The sequence below is a fragment of the Callionymus lyra genome, chromosome 15, assembly GCF_982586985.1.
Source record: "Callionymus lyra chromosome 15, fCalLyr1.hap1.1, whole genome shotgun sequence".
In the NCBI taxonomy this organism is placed as follows: domain Eukaryota; kingdom Metazoa; phylum Chordata; class Actinopteri; order Syngnathiformes; family Callionymidae; genus Callionymus; species Callionymus lyra.
Window position 1 is genome coordinate 4,527,429 of NC_141832.1, and position 10,392 is coordinate 4,537,820.

Genomic DNA, 10,392 nt, shown 5'->3' on the forward strand with positions numbered 1-10,392 from the left:
CACAACGTCCTCAACGTCCTCAACGTCCACAACGTCAATCGCCTCATCCATCGTCCTCAACGTCCTCAACGTCCACAACGTCCTCAACGTCCACAACGTCCACAACATCCTCAACGTCCACAACGTCCACAACGTCCTCAACGTCCACAACGTCAATCGCCTCATCCATCGTCCTCAACGTCCTCAACATCCTCAACGTCCACAACGTCCTCAACGTCCTCAACGTCCTCAACGTCCACAACGTCCTCAACGTCCTCAACGTCCACAACGTCCTCAACGTCCACAACGTCAATCGCCTCATCCATCGTCCTCAACGTCCACAACGTCCTCAACGTCCACAACGTCAATCGCCTCATCCATCGTCCTCAACGTCCACAACGTCCTCAACGTCCACAACGTCTATCGCCTCATCCATCGTCCTCAACGTCCACAACGTCCACAACGTCCTCAACGTCCACAACGTCCTCAACGTCCTCAACGTCCACAACGTACACAACGTCCTCAACGTCCTCAACGTCCACAACGTCCTCAACGTCCACAACGTCCACAACGTCCACAACGTCAATCGCCTCATCCATCGTCCACAACGTCCTCAACGTCCACAACGTCCACAACGTCCTCAACGTCCACAACATCCACAACGTCCACAACGTCCACAACGTCCACAACGTCCACAACGTCCACAACGTCCTCAACGTCCTCAACGTCCACAACATCCTCAACGTCAATCGCCTCATCCATCGTCCTCAACGTCCACAACGTCCTCAACGTCCACAACGTCAATCGCCTCATCCATCGTCCTCAACGTCCACAACGTCCTCAACATCCACAACGTCCTCAACGTCCACAACGTCCACAACGTCCTCAACGTCCTCAACGTCCACAACGTCCTCAACGTCCTCAACGTCCACAACGTCAATCGCCTCATCCATCGTCCTCAACGTCCACAACGTCCACAACGTCAATCGCCTCATCCATCGTCCTCAACGTCCACAACGTCCTCAACGTCCTCAACGTCCACAACGTCTATCGCCTCATCCATCGTCCTCAACGTCCACAACGTCCACAACGTCCTCAACGTCCACAACGTCCTCAACGTCCTCAACGTCCACAACGTACACAACGTCCTCAACGTCCTCAACGTCCACAACGTCCTCAACGTCCACAACGTCCACAACGTCCTCAACGTCCACAACGTCCTCAACGTCCACAACGTCCTCAACGTCCACAACGTCAATCGCCTCATCCATCGTCCTCAACGTCCACAACGTCCTCAACGTCCTCAACGTCCACAACGTCCTCAACGTCCACAACGTCCTCAACGTCCACAACGTCCACAACGTACACAACGTCCTCAACGTCCACAACGTCCTCAACGTCCACAACGTCCACAACGTCCTCAACGTCCACAACGTCCTCAACGTCCACAACGTCCACAACGTCCACAACGTCAATCGCCTCATCCATCGTCCTCAACGTCCACAACGTCCTCAACGTCCACAACGTCCACAACGTCCACAACGTCCACAAGTCAATCGCCTCATCCATCGTCCACAACGTCCTCAACGTCCTCAACATCCACAACGTCCTCAACGTCCACAACGTCCACAACGTCCTCAACGTCCACAACATCCACAACGTCCACAACGTCCACAACGTCCTCAACGTCCACAACGTCCTCAACGTCAATCGCCTCATCCATCGTCCTCAACGTCCACAACGTCCTCAACGTCCACAACGTCCTCAACGTCCACAACGTCAATCGCCTCATCCATCGTCCTCAACGTCCACAACGTCCTCAACGTCCACAACGTCCACAACGTCCACAACGTCCTCAACGTCCTCAACGTCCACAACCTCCTCAACGTCCACAACGTCCACAACGTCCACAACGTCCTCAACGTCCTCAACGTCCACAACGTCCTCAAGGTCCACAACGTCCACAACGTCCACAACTTCCTCAACTTCCTCAACGTCCACAACGTCAATCGCCTCATCCATCGTCCTCAACGTCCACAACGTCCTCAACGTCCACAACGTCCTCAACGTCCACAACGTCAATCGCCTCATCCATCGTCCTCAACGTCCACAACGTCCTCAACGTCCACAACGTCCTCAACGTCCACAACGTCCTCAATGTCCACAACGTCCTCAACGTCCACAACGTCCTCAACGTCCTCAACGTCCACAACGTCCACAACGTCCTCAAGGTCCACAACGTCCACAACGTCCTCAACGTCCACAACGTCCTCAACGTCCTCAACGTCCTCAAGGTCCACAACGTCCACAACTTCCTCAACTTCCTCAACGTCCACAACGTCCTCAACGTCCACAACGTCCTCAACGTCCTCAACGTCCACAAGGTCCACAGGGTCCTCAACGTCCTCAACGTCCTCAACGTCCTCAACATCCACAAGGTCCTCAACGCCCACAACGTCCTCAACGTCCACAACGTCCTCAACGTCCACAACGTCCTCAACGTCCACAACGTCCTCAACGTCCACAACGTCAATCGCCTCATCCAACGTCCACAACGTCCACAACGTCCACAACGTCCTCAACGTCCTCAAGGTCCACAACATCCTCAACGTCCACAACATCCTCAACGTCCACAACGTCCTCAACGTCCACAACGTCCTCAACGTCCACAACATCCACAACGTCCACAACGTCCACAACGTCCTCAACATCCACAACGTCCACAACGTCCACAACGTCCACAACGTCTTCAACGTCCACAACGTCCTCAACGTCCTCAACATCAATCGCCTCATCCATCGAGGTAAATCACTTCCAGGATGCGGCAGTGACTTCACCCCCCTCTGTGCTGACCCCAGTTGACTTCAGCTTCTGTGAAGGAAAGAATTAGAGGGAATGATATTTTTTACGTCTCTATCCTTATTGTCATATGAAGCCATTTAACTTCTAATAATGTTTCTGGGAGTAATGTGTTTGCCAGCAGCACATCTTAGCTTGAAAACCAACCTTGTATGCTTGCTTAAGGTTTTCCCACTTCTTTTTGACGTAGGCTGGGGTCACCTTCCCCCCCAGCTCCCGGGCCTTAATGAACACCCTGATTGAAATACAAGTTGACACAACTATGCAATGACACTCCTTACAGTAACATCAATGTCTACAAACATGTAAGTTATGAAAGGTGTCATTCATGTTAGCATGATCAAATATGTTGTTCATTCACTTCCTCATAGCCAGTGATGGCTGCATTGATCGCCACTCAATGAGGGCCCTTGTGTCTTCATCGCCCCCTTAAAAATAAATACATTTTTAAATGAAAATAAATACAATAATATCTATACTCAGAACAGTAAAAACAATATTGTTTATATACTGTGTGCTGATACGCTAGCTTCAGCATTTCGGCTGTGAACACACATCTTATAGTACAATAAACGTAACGTACATGTCATGACGTATGTTTAGTGAGTGTTCGCTCACAAGCTAGCGAAATAACATTAGCATTCACGTTTTCATCCAAAATACAAATAAACAAACGTTACTGACGTTTCTATACAACAGCACTAGTGCAAACATATGAAATGAAAAACTTACATCGGTATAAAGTTGAAAAATTGACCGAGGGGGCGTCGCTCTCAACGTGCTCTCTTGCCTCCATTTGACTGGTAGTGACGTAACTTCCGTTCACAACGTCAACGTCATTAATATGGCGGCCATTTAGGGTGGTTAGTGTCCATCGAACCATACTCAGTTCTGTGGGAATGTTAGTACGCCAATTTAGTGTGCGTGGCGCACTTAATTTCGCATACTATAAATACTAACTTTGAGTAGCTAGTATGCGATTTGAGACACAGCACTGCTTCAGTCATTGTCACTAATGAGCAGCACCTGTGAACTGTGAGGTAATGGAGGGTCTCAGTCAGTCAGTCAGTCAGAGAGAGAAGACGCTCCAAGTTCACAACAATGGCTTCAGTCCAAAGACGCCAATGGTCGGTGAAATGTTTTCTTTACTTTGATTGTGTATTGATTGAATGCTTCTGAGATGTTCAAATGGATGTTTAACTGCGTTTAATATTAGTTAAGGAACACATTGCAGCATTATATGGATTTTGTGATCAATGGGTTTTGATAAAATAACATTTCATTTGAGTTCGGAAAATTCAAGAAATTAGATTTAGTGCTTGTTGATTCATTTAAAATATTAGATTAAGATGTTTAAATTAATTTAAAATATTCGAATGTTTGAATGAATTTAAAATGTTAAATTGTTTGAATTCAAAATGTTTCAATGTTCAAGTTAATTTAAAATGAATTTAGAATGTTTAATCTAAATTGATAATTAAAATGGTTTATCTGTCTTTATAGGTTTACAAACTAATCACTGACAATCCAAAATAAAATAAAAGTGATTGAGTGAAACATTTGAGTTTTCATTGTGTCCTTTGGAACGATACTCACAAGTGCTTTTATTTAGATGTAATTATATAATGTCTTCTGTCACTTTTTGGTTTGTTGTCACTGCTTTTGTTTTGTTGTTCAGTCCCACTAAGAGGGAATAAGAGAGAAATGACATGAAGTTGCAGGAAACAGACACAAGGTGGCAGCACTTGCGTATTCCTGGCAACACGTCACGCAAGTGAAACTCATGATCCAAGAGTTGATGAAAACTTGTGGTCTGGTGTCGTTCATTGCATTTCTAGGTTGGTTAAGAACTCCTTCTTTAATTCCTCTTACTTTAAACTGTATATAAGGATTTGTGTGTGTGTGTGTGTGTGTGTGTGTGTGTGTGTGTGTGTGTGTGTGTGTGTGTGTGTGTGTGTGTGTGTGTGTGTGTGTGTGTGTGTGTGTGTGTGTGTGTGTGTGTGTGTGTGTGTGTGTGTGTGTGTGTGTGTGTGTGTGTGTGTGTGTGTGTGTGTGTGTGTGTGTGTGTGTGTGCGTCTGAATTGGGCATGTGTGTGTGTGTATGTGTGCGTCTGAATTGGGCATGTGTGTGTGCTATGAAGTGTGAAAAGTGTGCTAGCATGCTACATACACTCAGCATGAATGTGCAGGTTCAGACCAGTTATAGGCGCCGCCCTGATTGAAAGCGCGCTAAAATAAATATGTTATACGGTTTCGTCTAGTTACACTGCAAAAGATATTCATTTTGTTTTATTTAGTGTACACTCCTCCAGCATTCTCAGCCTATAGCAGCTAAGATAAACAGTTAAGTTAGTTATAGCAGCTAAAGATAAACAGTTAAGTTAGTTATAGGCTTTATCGGAAAGCAGAGGGGCTTGAAAACTAAAGGCCCTGGCTCCAAATCTACATTTAGAGATTTGTGGTATAACTATAATATATATAATAATAATATATAATATATAAACTAATGTTTTCGTGTTGCCAGCATCTCTAACATATTCAGAAAGGTCTGTCCTCGAAGGGGGGTATTGAGAAGCGCGCCCCCAAAAAGTAAGTATGTGTGTGTGTCTTTTAGAAGTCCTTCTTAATGCACGCCTGCAAACCAACACATGACACAGTCGCAGTAGAAAAAACATGAAGGAAACTCTCAAAATGTTCAGTTTACCGGCGATATGAAGAAGTGTGATCTATCACCACGGTGACGAGGTATTATACCTGTAGGCCTTTATTTTCTAAAAATATAGAGCATCCCTTTGGGTCACCCTTTCTGTACTTGTACCTTATTTATCTGAAGTACTAGATCACCTGCCAGACAGTCTTTACCAAAGAACTTTGTTCACTTCCAGGGATTTTAAAGTTGATGGACATGAACTAGTATCAAGAGGGTGAAGATGGCAGTTTAACTCCTTGAGAGTTTTACCCCATCTCTCGTGTACTGGTTTACTGCCACTCGATCCGTCCTTGAATTTGAAACGTTGATTATTGTCGACCGTCTCAACATCTTCATGCTGGTCATCTGCATATTCAGAGGCAAGACCGTCAACTGCTGAACCCACATGGTCGGCATATTCGTCAGCAGTTCCCCCAGGAAGTTGGTCAACGGCGATGACATGAACATCTTTTGTGGGGCTCACTGGCGATGAGAACACCTTCCTGGGTCGTGGCATCAAACGCGACTGTGATGTCTTTGGTCTTCATGCACATGTGTGAAGCTTGAAGATCTGCAACGACACCTGATCCACGAGCATCTGTTCAACAGTCTTGAAACAAAAGTATCATTTGTTTAAATGTAAAACAGTGGATACATAAAGCAAAGTGACGTCGTATTGAATTGATGAACTTCATGAAATCAGGCGGAAGTGACGGAAAATGTCAACATGACTCGTGCGACTCCAACAGGAAACGGCTCCAAAAAAAACGACGTGCGAATCGATCGATTCAGAAGATACTTGGCAGACTGACAGGTAAATATGTACTTTATAATATAACGGGGGTTCAGAATAATATCTTACCCACCTAAGAAGATTCGTGGCACGTGTACTGGACCAAACCGAAAGTTTTAATATTCCACAGAAACCATGTCTTCGACGTCATCAGCATCAATAAATATTGGTGAACGAAGCCGTTTGACGCGAATACATGATCCTGCAGATCTTCAGGTCAAAAGTGACACGTGGACGATCGTTTGAAGAATCTTTGCAAACACACTATTAAAACTAACTTCTCCTCCTTTTTTCAGATGAATGTCATTGGAAACCAAGAAATGGTTGATTAACGTAAGGTTGACGAATGTGTAAAGTGTAGTTCCTCCTCAGGTGTGACACGTGGTAATGTTGAGCTCAATATTAATCCTCACAGTAGAGGATCTTAGGATCTGTGGGAGACACTGTGAAAAAAGGGAGTTGATAGAAGAAAGTGATTCTTTCAAATGAGTTCATATGTTGAACATGTACTTTATAATTACTGCAGTACTTTTGACAAGACATCAGGCAAACTTTACTCTTAGTACACACATAGAAACTACATGACACAATTCACAAAAACACATTAAAACGTGTTTTGAAATTGATTTGTCCAAATAGTTTGACCCCTGACCCTTCAGAAGTGCACCAGTGTGAGGAGATCCTGGAAGTAGGAAAAAGAGACAAAGAGAGGGTTAGAGTTCGGCTTCTGTTATGAAAGACAAATGAATGACAAAGAGACGAATGAGACGCACCTGCCGCCAATCAAAGTGGTCCAGAGGAAGCAGTCCAAGGAGCTCCCGGGTCCACAGGTGGGCGCTCCTCTTCCTGAGATCCTGCCGATGCTCTTAGTCTCACCACCTTCTCTTGGCTCACCAGGGCACCAGGACGGTTCCTTGGGTCGACCCCGAGCACTTCAGTCAGCGGCAGGAGTGCATCAACACCTTCAGCTGGTTTGGCTACATGCCTCTGGTGCACTCGCAGCTGCGCCTGGACCCGGTGCTCTTCAAGGACCAGGTGTCCGTGTTCCGCAAGAAGTACAAGGACCTGGAGAGAGCGTGAACATGGGAGACAGGACTGGAGGCTGGACCAGACGACAGACCCTGGAGGACTATCTCTGGAGCCACGAGTCCAGATGAAGAAGACCTTCTAGAACTTTCTCTGAAGCCTCGTGACGGTTCTGATGACAATGAAGAGAATAACCTGATGTTGTGTGCGTGTGTGTGTGCGTGTGCGTGTGCGCGTGCGCGTGTGTGTGTGTTTGTATGTCAGTGAGTGTGGGTGTGTGCACATGTGTAGGAATAAGTGTGTGTGAGAGTGTGTGTGTGAGTGTGTGTCAGAAATGATGGTTGTCGATCAAAGGAGTTGATTCCACAAAAGGTTCAATGAATAAATAGATTCTAAAATCAACTCAATAGATTCACAAAATCATGGTGTTTGATTTAACATCTACCTGTCTGACCTCACATCTACCTGTGTGACCTCACATGTACCCGTCTGACCTCACATGTACCCGTCTGACCTCACATCTACCTGTGTGACCTCACATGTACCCGTCTGACCTAACATCTACCTGTCTGACCTCACATCTACCGGTCTGACCTCACATCTACCTGTGTGACCTCACATGTACCCGTCTGACCTCACATGTACCCGTCTGACCTCACATCTACCTGTCTGACCTCACATGTACCCGTCTGACCTAACATCTACCTGTCTGACCTCACATCTACCGGTCTGACCTCACATGTACCCGTCTGACCTCACATCTACCTGTCTGACCTCACATCTACCTGTCTGACCTCACATGTACCCGTCTGACCTCACATCTACCTGTCTGACCTCACATCTACCCGTCTGACCTCACATCTACCTGTCTGACCTCACATGTACCCGTCTGACCTCACATGTACCCGTCTGACCTCACATCTACCTGTCTGACCTCACATCTACCCGTCTGACCTCACATCTACCTGTCTGACCTCACTTGTACCCATCTGACCTCACATCTACCTGTCTGACCTCACATGTACCCATCTGACCTCACATGTACCTGTCTGACCTCACATCTACCTGTCTGACCTCACATGTACCCGTCTGACCTAACATCTACCTGTCTGACCTCACATGTACCCGTCTGACCTAACATCTACCTGTCTGACCTCACATCTACCGGTCTGACCTCACATGTACCCGTCTGACCTCACATCTACCTGTCTGACCTCACATCTACCTGTCTGACCTCACATGTACCCGTCTGACCTCACATCTACCTGTCTGACCTCACATCTACCCGTCTGACCTCACATCTACCTGTCTGACCTCACATGTACCCGTCTGACCTCACATGTACCCGTCTGACCTCACATCTACCTGTCTGACCTCACATCTACCCGTCTGACCTCACATCTACCTGTCTGACCTCACTTGTACCCATCTGACCTCACATCTACCTGTCTGACCTCACATGTACCCATCTGACCTCACATGTACCTGTCTGACCTCACATCTACCTGTCTGACCTCACATGTACCCGTCTGACCTCACATCTACCTGTCTGACCTCACATCTACCTGTCTGACCTCACATCTACCCGTCTGACCTCACATGTACCTGTCTGACCTCACATCTACCTGTCTGACCTCACATGTACCCGTCTGACCTCACATCTACCCGTCTGACCTCACATCTACCTGTCTGACCTCACATCTACCCGTCTGACCTCACATCTACCTGTCTGACCTCACATCTACCCGTCTGACCTCACATCTACCTGTCTGACCTCACTTGTACCCATCTGACCTCACATCTACCTGTCTGACCTCACATGTACCCGTCTGACCTCACATGTACCCGTCTGACCTCACATCTACCCGTCTGACCTCACATCTACCCGTCTGACCTCACTTGTACCTGTCTGACCTCAAATGTACCTGTCTGAACTCACATGTACCCGTCTGACCTCACATGTACCCGTCTGACCTCACATGTACCCGTCTGACCTCACATGTACCCGTCTGACCTCACATCTACCTGTCTGACCTCACATGTACCTGTCTGACCTCACATCTACCTGTCTGACCTCACATGTACCCGTCTGACCTCACATGTACCCGTCTGACCTCACATCTACCCGTCTGACCTCACATGTACCTGTCTGACCTCACATCTACCTGTCTGACCTCACATGTACCCGTCTGACCTCACATGTACCCGTCTGACCTCACATGTACCCGTCTGACCTCACATCTACCCGTCTGACCTCACATCTACCTGTCTGACCTCACATCTACCTGTCTGACCTCACATGTACCCGTCTGACCTCACATGTACCCGTCTGACCTCACATCTACCCGTCTGACCTCACATCTACCTGTCTGACCTCACATGTACCCGTCTGACCTCACATGTACCTGTCTGACCTCACATCTACCTGTCTGACCTCACATGTACCCGTCTGACCTCACATGTACCCGTCTGACCTCACATCTACCCGTCTGACCTCACATCTACCTGTCTGACCTCACATGTACCCGTCTGACCTCACATGTACCCGTCTGACCTCACATCTACCCGTCTGACCTCACATCTACCTGTCTGACCTCACATGTACCCGTCTGACCTCACATGTACCCGTCTGACCTCACATGTACCCGTCTGACCTCACATGTACCCGTCTGACCTCACATCTACCCGTCTGACCTCACATCTACCCGTCTGACCTCACATGTACCTGTCTGACCTCACATGTACCCGTCTGACCTCACATGTACCCGTCTGACCTCACGTCTACCTGTATGACCTCACGTCTACCTGTCTGACCTCACGTCTACCTGTCTGACCTCACGTCTACCTGTCTGACCTCACGTCTACCTGTCTAACCTCACATGTACCTGTCTGACCTCACATGTACCTGTCTGACCTCACATCTACCTGTCTGACCTCACATGTACCCGTCTGACCTCACATGTACCCGTCTGACCTCACGTCTACCTGTCTGACCTCACGTCTACCTGTCTGACCTCACGTCTACCTGTCTGACCTCACGTCTACC